General features: G+C 49.3%; 1 long non-coding RNA gene across 2 annotated transcripts in view; it reads left to right on the top strand.

Annotated features, from left to right (window-relative positions):
• The first annotated feature begins 1,956 nt into the window (after positions 1-1,956).
• LOC142310261 (uncharacterized) overlaps positions 1,957-14,042 on the top strand; it is a 36,235-nt gene continuing 24,149 nt past the window's right edge. Inside the window, exons 1-3 of one of the 2 annotated variants that reach the window (XR_012754113.1) lie at positions 1,957-2,013; positions 4,332-4,472; positions 8,347-8,560. This is a non-coding gene — a long non-coding RNA (uncharacterized LOC142310261). Of the gene's footprint in view, positions 2,014-4,331; positions 4,473-8,346; positions 8,561-14,042 lie in introns of those variants that run through there. The other variant, XR_012754112.1, reaches the window with a different exon arrangement.

The following is a 14,042-nucleotide window of genomic DNA, read 5'->3' as shown; positions in this document are numbered from 1 at the left end:
TTTACCAAAAGACTCGGGTGATTAATTTACTGTGAGTAACCAAACATCCCCCTGCTTGCTCGGGCGTGCCGGCCCTTGCCGTCACTATACCCCGCACACAGACACTGGGCCCCAGGGCAACCACCCCTACCCACGGAGGGGTTAACATCCAGCTGCCACTACATCTCCCTCGGGTGCCCCAAAACAGCAGCAGTGGTGTCCCACCTCACCACACACCGTGGGTGGCATCACAACCTTAATACGGCCTAGCCCATACATAAACGCCCCCCCCCTTTTTATTTAGCGTTTCTGCGAGACCCCTGGGTCCGGAGGATCCCTCGGTCCACAGACACACACAGCGTGTCCGGACCCAAGCAGCGGTGGCTGCTGGCACAGGGGCGGCACAGTAGCACAAAGTGGAAAGTGTGACTTAACGCCAGACAATCAATTATTACCATAGTGCTATACTACCTCAATACTCAAGCATTGTATAGCTGCCTGAGCAGGCCTTAAAATCCTTGGATGGCGACATAGGAGGTGTTTGTTGGGTTACTATAGTTCAACGCAGACTAGCACAGGAGCCAGCCATTGCAGAAGGGTGCAAAATCTGGTGCTAGAGCCGGGACAGATGATTAACAATGGAACTTTCTAGAACAGTGCCTGGCTGTATCCGTCAGTTCCATAGGCAGTGAATGGCAGGACAAGATGTCTACTTTTGGTGGAACTCAGTATTGAGTGGAAATGATTACCATTATAATATACTGTCTATATAGTTCATGGAGCCATACAACCGACCTGATGGAGATCTTTGGTAGACCAGGAGATCTCTTCTAACTTTCATTTTTGTATTGGGCTATGGAATAGACATGTTATTTTATGAATCTACACCATGTTTGAAGGGGTGAAGCAAAAATATCCTGACATTAAGATATTCATGTGTCTTATTGCCGATCAACCTATTAGATAACTAAGGTTCACCATTGTTTAGGGCTCTAGAACAATAGCTAGGTCTAAAGGCTGCTTTACACGCAGTGACATCACTAGCGATGTTGCTAGCGATCGCACCTACCCCCGTCGTTTGTGCGTCACGGGCAAATCGCTGCCCGTGGCGTACAGTATCGCTAGTAGGAGTCACAAGCACTTACCTTCCTAACGACGTCGCTGTGGCCGGTGAACAAACTCTTCGTTAAGGGGGAGGTTCGTGCGGCGTCACAGCAACGTCACACAGCCGGCGACCAATAGAATCGGAGGGGCGGAGAACAGCCGCATTAACGTCACGCCCACCTTGTTGCCGGAGGACGCAGGAACACTGTTGTTCGTCATTCCCGGGGTGTCACATGTAGCAATGTGTGCTGCCTTAGGAACGATGAAGAACCTGCGTCCACAAGGAGCAACGACATTTTGAAAATGAACATGTCAACGATCAATGATTAGGTGAGTATTTTTGATTGTTAGCGGTGGCTCGTAGGTGTTATACGCAACGACGTCGCTAACGACGCCGAATGTGCGTCACGAATTCCATGACCCCTACGATATATCGTTAGATATGTCATTGCGTGTAAAGCGGCTTTTACTCTCACATGTAACGCCATTTGCATTATGGATTTATGGCCTGGGACCAAGGTTTCATGACATGAACCATGGACATGGCGCCAACCTAAGATTAATTATTTAATTAATTATAGTTATAAAAAGTTACAACTAAAAACTACTTTCATCTGCAGTATGTTAGTAGGGTTGTACCCAGGGCCGGATTATAGGCGGGGCAGACGGGGCTTCAGCCCAGGGGCCCCCACCACAAAAGCCTCTAAGGGGGCCCCCACCACCATCTGTGTGTCCGCCATTTTATTAATGTCGCAGTGGTTCAAGACCGCACTGTACCTTTAAGGTATTTCAATCCCGGCCATCACTGTGCTGCAGACACGCCCACTGCACGCTGTGTGGGCTGCGTGTGCCAGGATGACGTCACCGCGCTGCTGTTTCTTCCTGCCGTAGAGGAGCTTGTGGGAGGACCGGAGGTCTCAGTGGATCCCGGTAAGTATGAGGTCATTAATCATGGTGCCGGCCGGGCAGGAGACTGCAGTGAGGAGGGAGCAGGACGCCGCTGATAACTCCAGACCGGTTCCATAGTGTCAGCACAGCGGCCACTCTGCTATCAGTGTGACTTATTGCAGGAGTCTGAACTGCTGCAGATCAGGTCGGGCTGTCAGTGCCGGGTCATCGGCCTCATCCCTCCCCTGCAATAACTCACACTGATCTCCAGCAGAGACATCACTACACAGAATCCTGCACTGATCACATCTGAGCCTGCAGCACACATTACACTATATGGCCCATATTACATATAGAATATGTTACATCCTGTCCTGTAGGCCCAGGTGTGATCAGTGCAGGGGATTGTATATCTGTGCACATGGTATACCACATCCAGCGTACAGAGAGAGTAGTGTGATACACTGTGTACACACATCAGATGGTATATAATAATGTGTATATTGTATAACCTCTGATGTCTGTATCACAGTATATTGTGTACCAGTCATGTATTCTCCTGTACACTGTACAGGGGCGTACCTTTGGGGGGCATGCGGCATATGTTCCCCTGCACGGCAATCAGGGGGGCACCATTAAAAAGTGTGAGGCAGCAGTATGGTGGGAGAAAATTGTAAGTGGAGAGTATTGGTGGAGAAAAGTGTGAGGGGCATAGTATAAAGCCTGGTTAGTGGGGAACATAAGCAGTATAGAGAAGGGGCAGCATGGTGGGCAGTGTGAGGGCACAGTATGGAGGGCACAGCATGCTGAGGAGGGGGAATGTGAGACTGAGGTGCGGTATAGTGACTGTATAGTGAAGGAGGTAGGCAGTATAGAGAAGGGGCGGCATGGTGGCCAGTGTGAGGGCACAGTATGCTGAGGAGGGGGAATGTGAGACTGAGGTGCAGTATAGTGACTGTATAGTGAAGGAGGTAGGCAGTATAGAGAAGGGGCGGCATGGTGGGCAGTGTGAGGGCACAGTATGGAGGGCACAGCATGCTGAGGAGGGGGAATGTGAGACTGAGGTGCAGTATAGTGACTGTATAGTGAAGGAGGTAGGCAGTATAGAGAAGGGGCAGCATGGTGGTCAGTGTGAGGGCACAGTATGCTGAGGAGGGGGAATGTGAGACTGAGGTGCGGTATAGTGACTGTATAGTGAAGGAGGTAGGCAGTATAGAGAAGGGGCGGCATGGTGGGCAGTGTGAGGGCACAGTATGGAGGGCACAGCATGCTGAGGAGGGGGAATGTGAGACTGAGGTGCGGTATAGTGACTGTATAGTGAAGCAGGTAGGCAGTATAGAGAAGGGGCGGCATGGTGGGCAGTGTGAGGGCACAGTATGGAGGGCACAGTATGCTGAGGAGGGGGAATGTGAGACTGAGGTGCGGTATAGTGACTGTATAGTGAAGCAGGTAGGCAGTATAGAGAAGGGGCGGCATGGTGGGCAGTGTGAGGGCACAGTATGGAGGGCACAGTATGCTGAGGAGGGGGAATGTGAGACTGAGGTGCGGTATAGTGACTATAGTGAAGGAGGTAGGCAGTATAGAGAAGGGTCAGCATGGTGGGCAGTGTGAGGGCACAGTATGGAGGGCACAGTATGCTGAGGAGGGGGAATGTGAGACTGAGGTGCGGTATAGTGACTGTATAGTGAAGGAGGTAGGCAGTATAGAGAAGGGGCAGCATGGTGGCCAGTGTGAGGGCACAGTATGGAGGGCACAGTATGCTGAGGAGGGGGAATGTGAGACTGAGGTGCGGTATAGTGACTGTATAGTGAAGGAGGTAGGCAGTATAGAGAAGGGGCAGCATGGTGGCCAGTGTGAGGGCACAGTATGGAGGGCACAGTATGCTGAGGAGGGGGAATGTGAGACTGAGGTGCGGTATAGTGACTGTATAGTGAAGGAGGTAGGCAGTATAGAGAAGGGGCAGCATGGTGGCCAGTGTGAAGGCACAGTATGGAGGGCACAGTATGCTGAAGAGGGGGAATGTGAGATTGAGTTGCACTTTCAGTGATTTTGGTACTGAGGGTGAGGGCAGTATAGAGAGGGGATTGCATGGGGGACATTGTGAGGGCACAGCTCAGGAGGGGGAGTGTGAGGAGGGGGCACAGTATAGACATTTGGAAGTATAGTGGGTACACAATGTAGAGGACGGTGTGAAGAGGGGGCCCAGAACTGAAAGAAGAGGCCATGTACCATAAGAATGACATTGTGTGGGTCATTTTGTGCAGGGAGCACAGTGAGGGGCAATTATTTGTTCAGGCGCACAGCGTAGGTCATATATTTATATTTAGGAGCATTATAATCATTCTGCTATTTATTTTAAGGGCATAATGTCGAGATGTGCTGCGGAAAACCCGGGAAGTCTGCAGAGAGGAGCTGTGGAAGTGAAAAGTCATCATGACGTCTGGACAAGATGGAGAAGAAAGAATAAGATGACTCCGATCAGGGAAGATGTCACCTACAAGGTACCTGGATGTGACTGTATGTGTGTGACACTCAATGCTTCTCCTCATCAGAACTGTGGTTCCTGTATGGTCCAAAGTCTGATGAATACTGATAACAACTCCCAGCATTTTCTCACAATTGTTAAGGACATACTGGGAGTTGTTAATTCATGTGATACAAATGTATATGGGGATGTGACATTACAATATATTGTTGTAGTAAATTTGGTACTGTAGTCATGTATTGGTGGTTCTGGTGATATATTCGTTTACTGATGAGGGTGCTAGTGATGTATTTTGGTATTGCTTTTGGTTCTGGTGCTGTACACCGTGTGCAGAATTATTAGGCATTTTGTATTTTAGAGGATTTTTTTTATTATTGATCAACAACTATGTTCTCAATTAGCCCAAAAGACTCATAAATATCAAATCTTAATATTTTTGGAAGTTGGAGTGGGTTTTTTTTAGATTTGGCTATCTTAGGAGGATATCTGTCTGTGCAGGTAACTATTACTGTGCAGAATTATTAGGCAACTTAATAAAAAGCAAATATATTCCCATCTCACTTGTTTATTTTCACCAGGTAAACCAATATAACTGCACAAAATTTAGAAATAAACATTTCTGACATGCAAAAACAAAACCCCAAAAAATGAGTGCCCAATATCGCCCCCTTTCTTTCTGATGACACTCAGCAGCCACCATCCATAGATTCTGTCAGTGCTTGATCTGTTTACGATCCACATTGCGTGCAGCAGCCACCGCAGCCTCCAGACACTGCTCCCAGAGGTGGACTGTTTTCCCTTCCTGTAGATCTCACATTTTATGCGGGACCACAGGTTCTCTATGGGGTTCAGATCAGGTGAACAAGGGGGCCATGTCATTATTTTTTCATCTTTTAGACCTTTACTGGCCAGCCACGCTGTGGAGTAGTTGGATTAATGTGATGGAGCATTGTCCTGCATGAAAATCATGTTTTTCTTGAACGATACCGACTTCTTCCTGTACCACTGCTTGAAGAAGTTGTCTTCCAGAAACTGGCAGTAGGTCTGGGAGTTGAGCTTCACTCCATCCTCAACAAGAAAAGGTCCCACAAGTTGATCTTTGCTGATCCCATCCCATACCAGTACCCCACCTCCACCTTGCTGGCGTCTGAGTGGAGCTCTCTGGCCTTTACTGATCCACCTCTGGCCCATCCATCTGGCCCATCAAGAGTCACTCTCATTTCATCAGTCCATAAAACCTTTGAAAAATCAGTCTTCAGATATTTCTTGGCCCAGTCTTGAGGTTTTATCTTATGTTTCTTGGTCAGAGGTGGTGGTTTTCCGCCTTCCTTACCTTGGCCATGTCCCTGAGTATGGCACACCTTGTGCTTTTTGATACTCTAGTAATGTTGCAGCTCTGAAATATGGCCAAACTGGTGGCAAATGACATCTTGGCAGCTTCATGCTTGATTTTTCTCAGTTTATGGGCAGTTATTTTGCGCCTTTTTTGCCCAACACACTTCTTGCGACCCTGTTGGCTATTTGCCATGAAACGCTTGATTGTTCGGTGATCATGCTTCAAAAGTTTGGCAATTTCAAGACTGCTGCATCCCTCTGCAAGACATCGCACAATTTTGGACTTTTCAGAGCCCGTCACATCTCTCTTTTGACCCATTCTGCCAAAGGAAAAAGAAGTTGCCTAATAATTAAGCACCCCTTATATAGGGTGTTGATGTCATTACACCGCACCCCTCCTCATTACAGAGATGCACATCACCTGATTTACTTAATTGGTAGTTGGCTCTCAGCCTATACAGCTTGGAGTAGGACAACATGTATAAAAGTATCATGTGAGCAAAATACTCATTTGTCTAATAATTCTGCACACAGTGTATTTATGTACATTTTACTGATTCTGATCCTGTACACATGTAGCAAGCCATGATTTGTAAAATTACATGACCGCAAGGGTTTCTACATTATGTTAGTAGCATTAAAGGGGTTGTCCAGGTTTGTGATGAAAGTTTCTATGTGACTGCAGACTTTTGAATCCTCAGTGTGCACACTGCACACTGTCAGGACTCTCCGATGCCAGCAGTGAGAGCTTGAGGGCATGTAACTATTGAGTGAGGCTGCAGACGTCTAATTTGAATGTGGCCGGAAGTAAGCAAATCGTATACTTGCAGTCCCATGACTACTTGCTCATGGCACGGGAAAATCATGACAGTGTGCAGTCCGCAAGCTGTGAGAATTCAGAAGTCTGCAGTCATATAACTACAAATTTTCCTTGTTGAGCTGGACAACCCCTTTAATAATAAAAGTAAGCCCCGTAGCATGCCCAATCCAACAATCTGTAATATACTCAATGTAAGGATTCAGCTCTGCTTGCTAATTTTAGAAGTGGTCACATGACCACTTGCAGGTCATTTTAATACTTTGAGTCACAATTAGCTTCTCTTCCTGCTTCTCTTTATGGGCTGTAGTATTTCACTGAACATCGAGAGAATTAGGAAGAGCAGCTCATCGGCACGTGTGAAAATGGCGTATGAGTGGTCACATGACAACTACTCAAACCGCATAAGCCGTGTATAGAAGGGGGCGCCAAACTGAACTCCTACTCCATGGACAGGAAAACCTAGATCCACCTCTGATACTGTGTATGGCATACCGTGTACAGACATCAGCTGCTATGGACTACTCCGGAGACAATACAATAGAGAGCACATTGTGATTTTCAGCAACCATTGCTGCCAGTGAGAACTTTCCCTTTCTGTATTTTTACTATTCCTTGGCTGTCTTAACATTGGGATCAATAAAAAAATGTGAGTAACTTTATTTTCTGTGTATAAGTGTAAATCTGAATGTGGCAGAACAGGATAAGATCCATGCTCAGTGGATTTATATCTAAATGCTTCAGTTCGTGCTCTACTGTTATGGCTAAAAATGTTAACGTTATGGGGCCCCCACCAGATTTTCTGCCCAGGGGCCCCCACCAACCTTAATCTGGCCCTGGTTGTACCATTTGTTCTAATCATCCTCTTTACAAGAACTACGCAGACATATTGTACCCATAAAATAAATCTGCTCCCTATAGAGCTACATTTGGGATGCAGATTATCACCACAGGCAAAATCTTGTGGATTCATCTTGTGTTAAACCTCAAACTGTGCCTGCAGTGAAAGCAATGTCCTATGCAAAGCAGAATCCGCAGTCCTCCAGATCATCACGTTCAGTGGAGAGAGACTAAAATAACTTCTGACACGTAAACCGTGAGCATGTGTGGACCCTGCAAATAAACATTTGTTTTTTATCCATGACCATATGCCGACAGCAGGATAGTTACTAATCTGAGATGAAGTATTGAGGACTCCGCGTTCTATTTCAATTACTCATGACTGGATAGTCCAAGTTGCGGGATAATGTATAATTGTACATGAAATTATGCAAAAATTGTACATATCCTGGACTACAATTTGTTCTCTTTGTCCACTATGGATGAAAGCAGGTCGCCATGGATAGGGAAGAGGGGTCTCAAACTTTCCATCCCCATGATTGTTAGAGACAACATGGATCTCCTAGCCATCGTCCCCTTTTTCTCAATGTCTCCAGGAGTGTCATGCTCTTATACCCTAACAGTATGTAATAAAAGTAGGATGCTTGGCACTTCTGCTCCTGGAGCAGGCCTTTTTTTGAGTGAATGTAGCAAAATAGACCAGACAACACAGTTCTTGGTCAGAGTTAACTTTACAGTACTGTGAAATCTTCGCCAAAGTGGTACAACAACATTAGAGCACTGGGCCCTGGAATATAACAGGACCATGGTCATTGGGAATCTTCGACTCCTTGAAGATTTGTGTCCAGCCTTGGGAAGAACTGGACACCAACAATAACTTATTGTTCTTTTTCCTTAGAGGACGTGCAGAGACTAGGCTGCAGGGAAAGTGGAGTGATTCCTTCTTGGTCGAGGTACTACCACCACCAACTCAGGACACCACACTCAGAGTTCTTCCCTGATGTCTCTACACCGGTCTATTCCAGACTAGACTGAATAACCAGCTGTGTCAACTGCACTTCTGTCTGAACCACGCGTTACAGCGTCACACTCTCCTAAGGCTGTGCACCCACAATGAGTTTTCAGGTAATTATAAAAAAAATTACAGACAGACAATATTTTTTACGGACACATTGGAAACCATAATAAATCTTTATGATTCTAAAAAATCCATGTCTACAGTCCATAATTCTGATATGAAAACATCAGCTACATTTACTGTAAACTGTAAAATGGTGATAATTACAGTCAAAATAATCTGGATAAATTTACTATGCTTCAAAAAATCATGGACACCTTAATTTTTTCTTAAAGACAATGCAAAGAAGTGCTGTCTTTTTTTTGGATTGTCCTGTAATTTCTGGACGATTGGCAACTCAGGTGTGACCCCAGACCTACCACATCAAAAAGTAAGTAGCTACTTGCTGGGATTTGTTGTTCTGCATGCAAAGAGTTTATAGGAGGACTATCCAGGAAGGAGATTTTGATCTTGAGCTATTAACCATTAATTAGTCCCATTGGATCCATTGGACTCCAAGCAAGTTTGTTTTTCATCATATTTCCGCATGTATGGAAGGTAGGTTGCCATCCATTCCAGTAGATTCCTAGTCTGGACGTAACTCCTTGCTCAGTACATCACGATGTGCCACAGCGATCACACGCGAGGTTACATTCACCAGCTATGTCTTTACGTGCATCAACACCCGCGGCAACCAGGCTCCAACATTATACTGTATACTGTCCCCTTATTTTACTTGACTCCCTATCTGTCTCTTCTGGAGAGGTAATCCTGCATTCTTATCCTGGTCTCATGTTCTCCTTCTACTCCTGTCCCTCTCTGCTTTGTCTTCTCTCACTACACACTTACACTACTCTTGAACCAGGACCTACATCTCCATATATAACCTCACACTATGCCTGGCTAGGCTTAACCCTATCTCTGACAGGGAAATCTAACCCTATCCAGGGGAAACCACTGACCTCTTGTGAACAGTTTTTGTACTGCAGCTTACATAAACGCAACCCTTTGATATACTATACCTCTCAACATTATTGCTATATCTCACACTGAGTTACACCTTATACAATACTACATAAGAAACATATTGCACTACTATGTTAAAACGATTGATGTCTTCAAAGGAGGTACATGACTGTATGTCGCCCTCTTACTTACCTCCCCTTTATAACCATGGTTGTCCCCTACCATGTGGTAACCTGTAAGACATCAGAACATAAATGCATACATAAAACCACATGAATTCTTTGTGTTGCGGGCGGAGGAGGGGACGCCGCGCTCTCCCACTGCTCGGGTCCGGCTGCTGCAGCTGCTCGGTGGCCCGAGCGATGGGCCGGATCCCGGGGGCTCGAGCGGCGCTCCTCGCCCGTGAGTGAAAAGGGATTGGGTTTTGGGGATAGTTTATTGTCCGTGACGCCACCCACGGTTGTGGTGATTTGTTAACACCACCGCTGCTCTGTCTGGGGAGCCCGGGAGTGATGGTATGGAGCAGCCAGTTGTTGATTTGCCCCTCCGAGGGTAGGGGTTTTGGTGCTCCCGGGGCCCAGTGATGGGGTTGGTATGGTGGACAGGCGGGTATGGGGCCTGTGGAGGTGCAGGGGCGCAGGGGCAGCGCTGTGCCACACGGCACGGAGGTACTCACTCAGCCAGTAAACACGACACAGTTCTCGGTAAACAAACGGCTGGTTGGACGGGTCCCTCGGACGGTTACGGTGCTGCGGTTCCCTGCAGTTAGCAGTGATGGTCTCTTCCCTGCACCTATGTAAAGTCTCTTGGTAGCGATGGGTCCCCACCGGTTACCCACTCCTCGGCTTCAATCTGGGCCGAAGGAGCCCTACTTTGCCCGCAGGCGCTGGCCCTAGGAAACTGGTGCCCTGGCGGTGGCGGTGTCTCCCCTTCACGGTCGGGCTGTTGCCTTCAACCGGGACTTGGTTGTTAGGAGACAGAGGTCCCCTTCACTGACGCATTTGGCAAATTATGGCGACTCCTAGCCTTGCCGGGATCCGAAAGGCCCCTGCCCTGGTGCTGACTGTTCTTCGTATACTGCTCCAGTACCGCCGGGTCACCACCCGTCCGCGGTCCTTCCAGCAACTTCCAAACAGTCCCCCTGCAGACTATCACCGCCGTCTGCTGACCTTGCTGTCACAGTCCGGGGCACACACCCGGACCAACTTCAGGCTTTACAACTGTCACTTTTTACTTTTTCTCTCCAGCTCCTCTACCACTTCACTTCCTTCTCTCAAGCTCTGCCTGAGCTGAACTGCCTGTTTTTTTCCCGCCTCCAGGGCTGTGAACTCCTCGGTGGGCGGAGCCAACCGCCTGGCCCACCCCCTGGTGTGGACATCAGCCCCTGGAGGAAGGCAACAAGGATTTTGGGTTAGCTTTGGTGTTCCTGCAGGGAATGTGGGGTGCATGTGATGTTGTGACCTGTGACCCCTGGCTTGCCCAGGGCGTCACATTACCCCTTAGCAAAACGCAGACCGTCCTCGGGCTGCCTGTCCAACACCGGTTTTATTTTCCTTTTGTTTTTCTGAAAAATAGGGAAAACGGTAACATATATACAAATTATGACATCATCCCACATCGGGAGGTTCAGTGCTTAAACGTTGCAAACATTAAAACGGTTAACGGTTACGGTCTCCGCTCTCTCCCACCCAAGTAACCTGGCCCTGATGCTGCCCCTAAAACCCAGACAGCACCCCTTGACCCCAGTCCAGCACAAGTTACCCGAGCGGGATCTGTCCTTCCCCTCCAGAGGGTAGCCACCGGTTCCTGTGGTGGCTGGGCCCCAGCCTGCTCTGCTGTGGGCCCTCCCTCCAACCTGCCTCTCTGGAGGCGGTAAATGCGGAAACGGTAACACAACTTATTTACAAGCCACTAACGTCTGTGGTTGCCCTGCAAGTTCACGGGCTTGTCCATGGAAGTTCCTATGCATATTTTTCAAACGGTCCCCACGGGGACAATGGTGCCGGCAACGGCCGGTTTCCAAATCACAAAGGAATCAGGTGAACTTCACGGTTTCATTTTACTTATCATCATCATTTTTGCAACAACTTTCAAACAAACACTCTTAAAACACACCTGTTTTCTTTCCCCTCCCCCTTTTAAAGAACGGTTTCCCGGTACCTAAGTGGGGGCCTACCTAGGTTGGGACGGGTGGACTTCCGGGGTCCGGTGTCAGTGGGGCTAGGCAGTGGGGCAGAGGGAACAATCGGTTCCTCCTCCCGGCTATCGTGTGGGGCAGGCGGAGGCATAGGGGAGCTGGGCACAGGTTCATCCCTGGGCACTGGCACTGGTTCTGGCTCACGGTTGACCGCTTCCACCACTTCTTCATCCACAGGTTGTGGGAACAGTATCACTGGAAGAATCACTGCGCCGTTCTGTTTCTGCTGGGAAGTCACCCATCACAGTGTGGATCACCTCTTTTGCCTTCTCTGCTGGTGGAGGACCTGGTACTTCAGCCATCGCCCTCAATGCTGGTGGGCACCTTTTCAGATGGTCCCGGGAAACCGTGGCAAAGGTGCCCCCTTGGTCACGACTGATCTGGTAGGCCTTTCCATCTTCCCATCCTGTGGGTTGGATGACGTACGGGATTTGTTCCCATTGATCATCCAGCTTGTGGGTTTTCCTCTTCCGCTTTAACACCACATCTCCAGGCTGGAAAGGGCCCGCAGACGCTTTCTGATTGAAGCGCTGCTCCTGTTGTTCTCGACTCCGACTTAGGTTCTTCTCCACATACTCCTGAATCGGTCGGTACTGCACCCTCCGCCGGGTGTCCCATTCAGCCGTTGAGGGGAGTGTCTCTGGGGCTTCCAGTCCCATTTCCAGGTCCACCGGCAGTCGGTCAGGCCGAGCCCTCATCAGATACGCTGGGGTGCACTTCGTTGAGCTAGACGGGATATTGTTGTACATATCGACCAAGTCAGGCAGCTTCTCCGGCCACAGGTTCCGCTCCTCCAACGGCAACGTTTTGAGGAGGCCAAGGACCAGATGGTTCATCTTCTCACACATACCGTTGGTCTGGGCATGGAAAGGTGTGGTCCGGATCTTCTTGCAGCCGTACAGGTGACAGAACACATGGAACACCTCCGCCTCAAAGGCTGGACCTTGGTCGGTAAGCACCCTCTCAGGGTATCCATGGGGTCGACAGAAGTAAGCTTGGAACGCTCTAGCGGCGGTACGGCCGGTTAAGTCCTTGACCGGGACAATCACCATGAACCGGGAGTAATGATCTACTATGGTCAGAGCGTAAGTGTACCCACTTCGGCTGGGGGTGAGCTTTACATGGTCCAAGGCGACCAGCTCCAGCGGTTGGTGTGTAACGATCGGGCGTAGGGGAGCCTTCTGGCTGGCTTCATCCTTCCTCCTCAACGTACAAGGACCGCACTCTCGACACCAGGCCTCCACAGACTCCCGCATCCCACTCCAATAGAACCGCTCCCTCAACAGCATCTCCAGCTTCTTCCACCCGAAGTGGCCGGCACCATCATGGTACGCCTGCAGAACAGTGGGTACATCATCTTGGGGAATAACCAACTGGCGGATTTTCTCATGGGTCTTCGTTTTGATCAGCTCACGGTACAACCTCCCCTGATGTAGACACAGCCGGGTCCGTTCCTTCCACAAGCGTTGGGCTTCAGCTGGGGCGGCAGGGTCCATCCCAGCAGCGCCTCGCTCCACCAGGGTCTTGACTAGGCGGACAGCGGGCGCCTGATTTTGAGCTTCCTGCCACTTCTGACTGGGCAGCGGATCCAGGTTCACCCGTTGTTGGTGGACATGTACCTTCTCAGTTGGTGACCGGTGGAATGCAGGCAACTCGATCTCCTCGAGGTCATCATCCTCGCACCCACCTTCTGACAAGTGGGGCATCCGAGAGAGGGCATCAGCATTAATGTTGACACGACCGGCCCTGTATTTGATGGTGAAGTCATAGTTGGCTAGTCTGGCCACCCACCGCTGCTCCAACGCGCCCAGCTTGGCCGTGTCCAGGTGAGTCAACGGATTGTTACCCGTGAAAGCGGTGAATTTTGCTGCGGCCAAGTAGTGGCGGAACCGCTCGGTGATAGCCCACACCAGTGCCAGGAGCTCGAGCTTGAAGGAGCTGTAGTTCTCAGGGTTCCTTTCAGTCGGCCGGAGTTTTCAACTAGCATAGGCAATCACCTTCTCCTTTCCTTCCTGGACCTGGGACAGGACTGCCCCCAAACCCACATTGCTTGCGTCTGTGTAGAGGATGAATGGGCAGCCGTAGTCAGGGTACGCTAGGACCTCTTCTCCAGTCAAGGCCGCTTTCAGCTGACGGAAGGATTCCTCATGCCTGTCCTCCCACACCAGTGGGGCTCCGATGGGTCTACCACCTTTGGTCTGTCCCACGAGGAGGTCTTGCATGGGAGCACCCATCTTCGTGTACCCCTTGATGAAGCGCCCTGGTAGTACCCCACCAGACCCAAAAACTGCCTTACTTCCCTCACGGTGGTTGGTCTTGGCCAGTCCTGGATGGCAGTGATCTTCTCAGGGTCGGGGGCAACACCTTCCACACT

Source organism: Anomaloglossus baeobatrachus, chromosome 5, assembly GCF_048569485.1.
Source record: "Anomaloglossus baeobatrachus isolate aAnoBae1 chromosome 5, aAnoBae1.hap1, whole genome shotgun sequence".
Taxonomy (NCBI): domain Eukaryota; kingdom Metazoa; phylum Chordata; class Amphibia; order Anura; family Aromobatidae; genus Anomaloglossus; species Anomaloglossus baeobatrachus.
The sequence above is the reverse complement of the archived record's forward strand: the minus strand, read 5'-3'. Positions and strand labels throughout refer to the sequence as shown.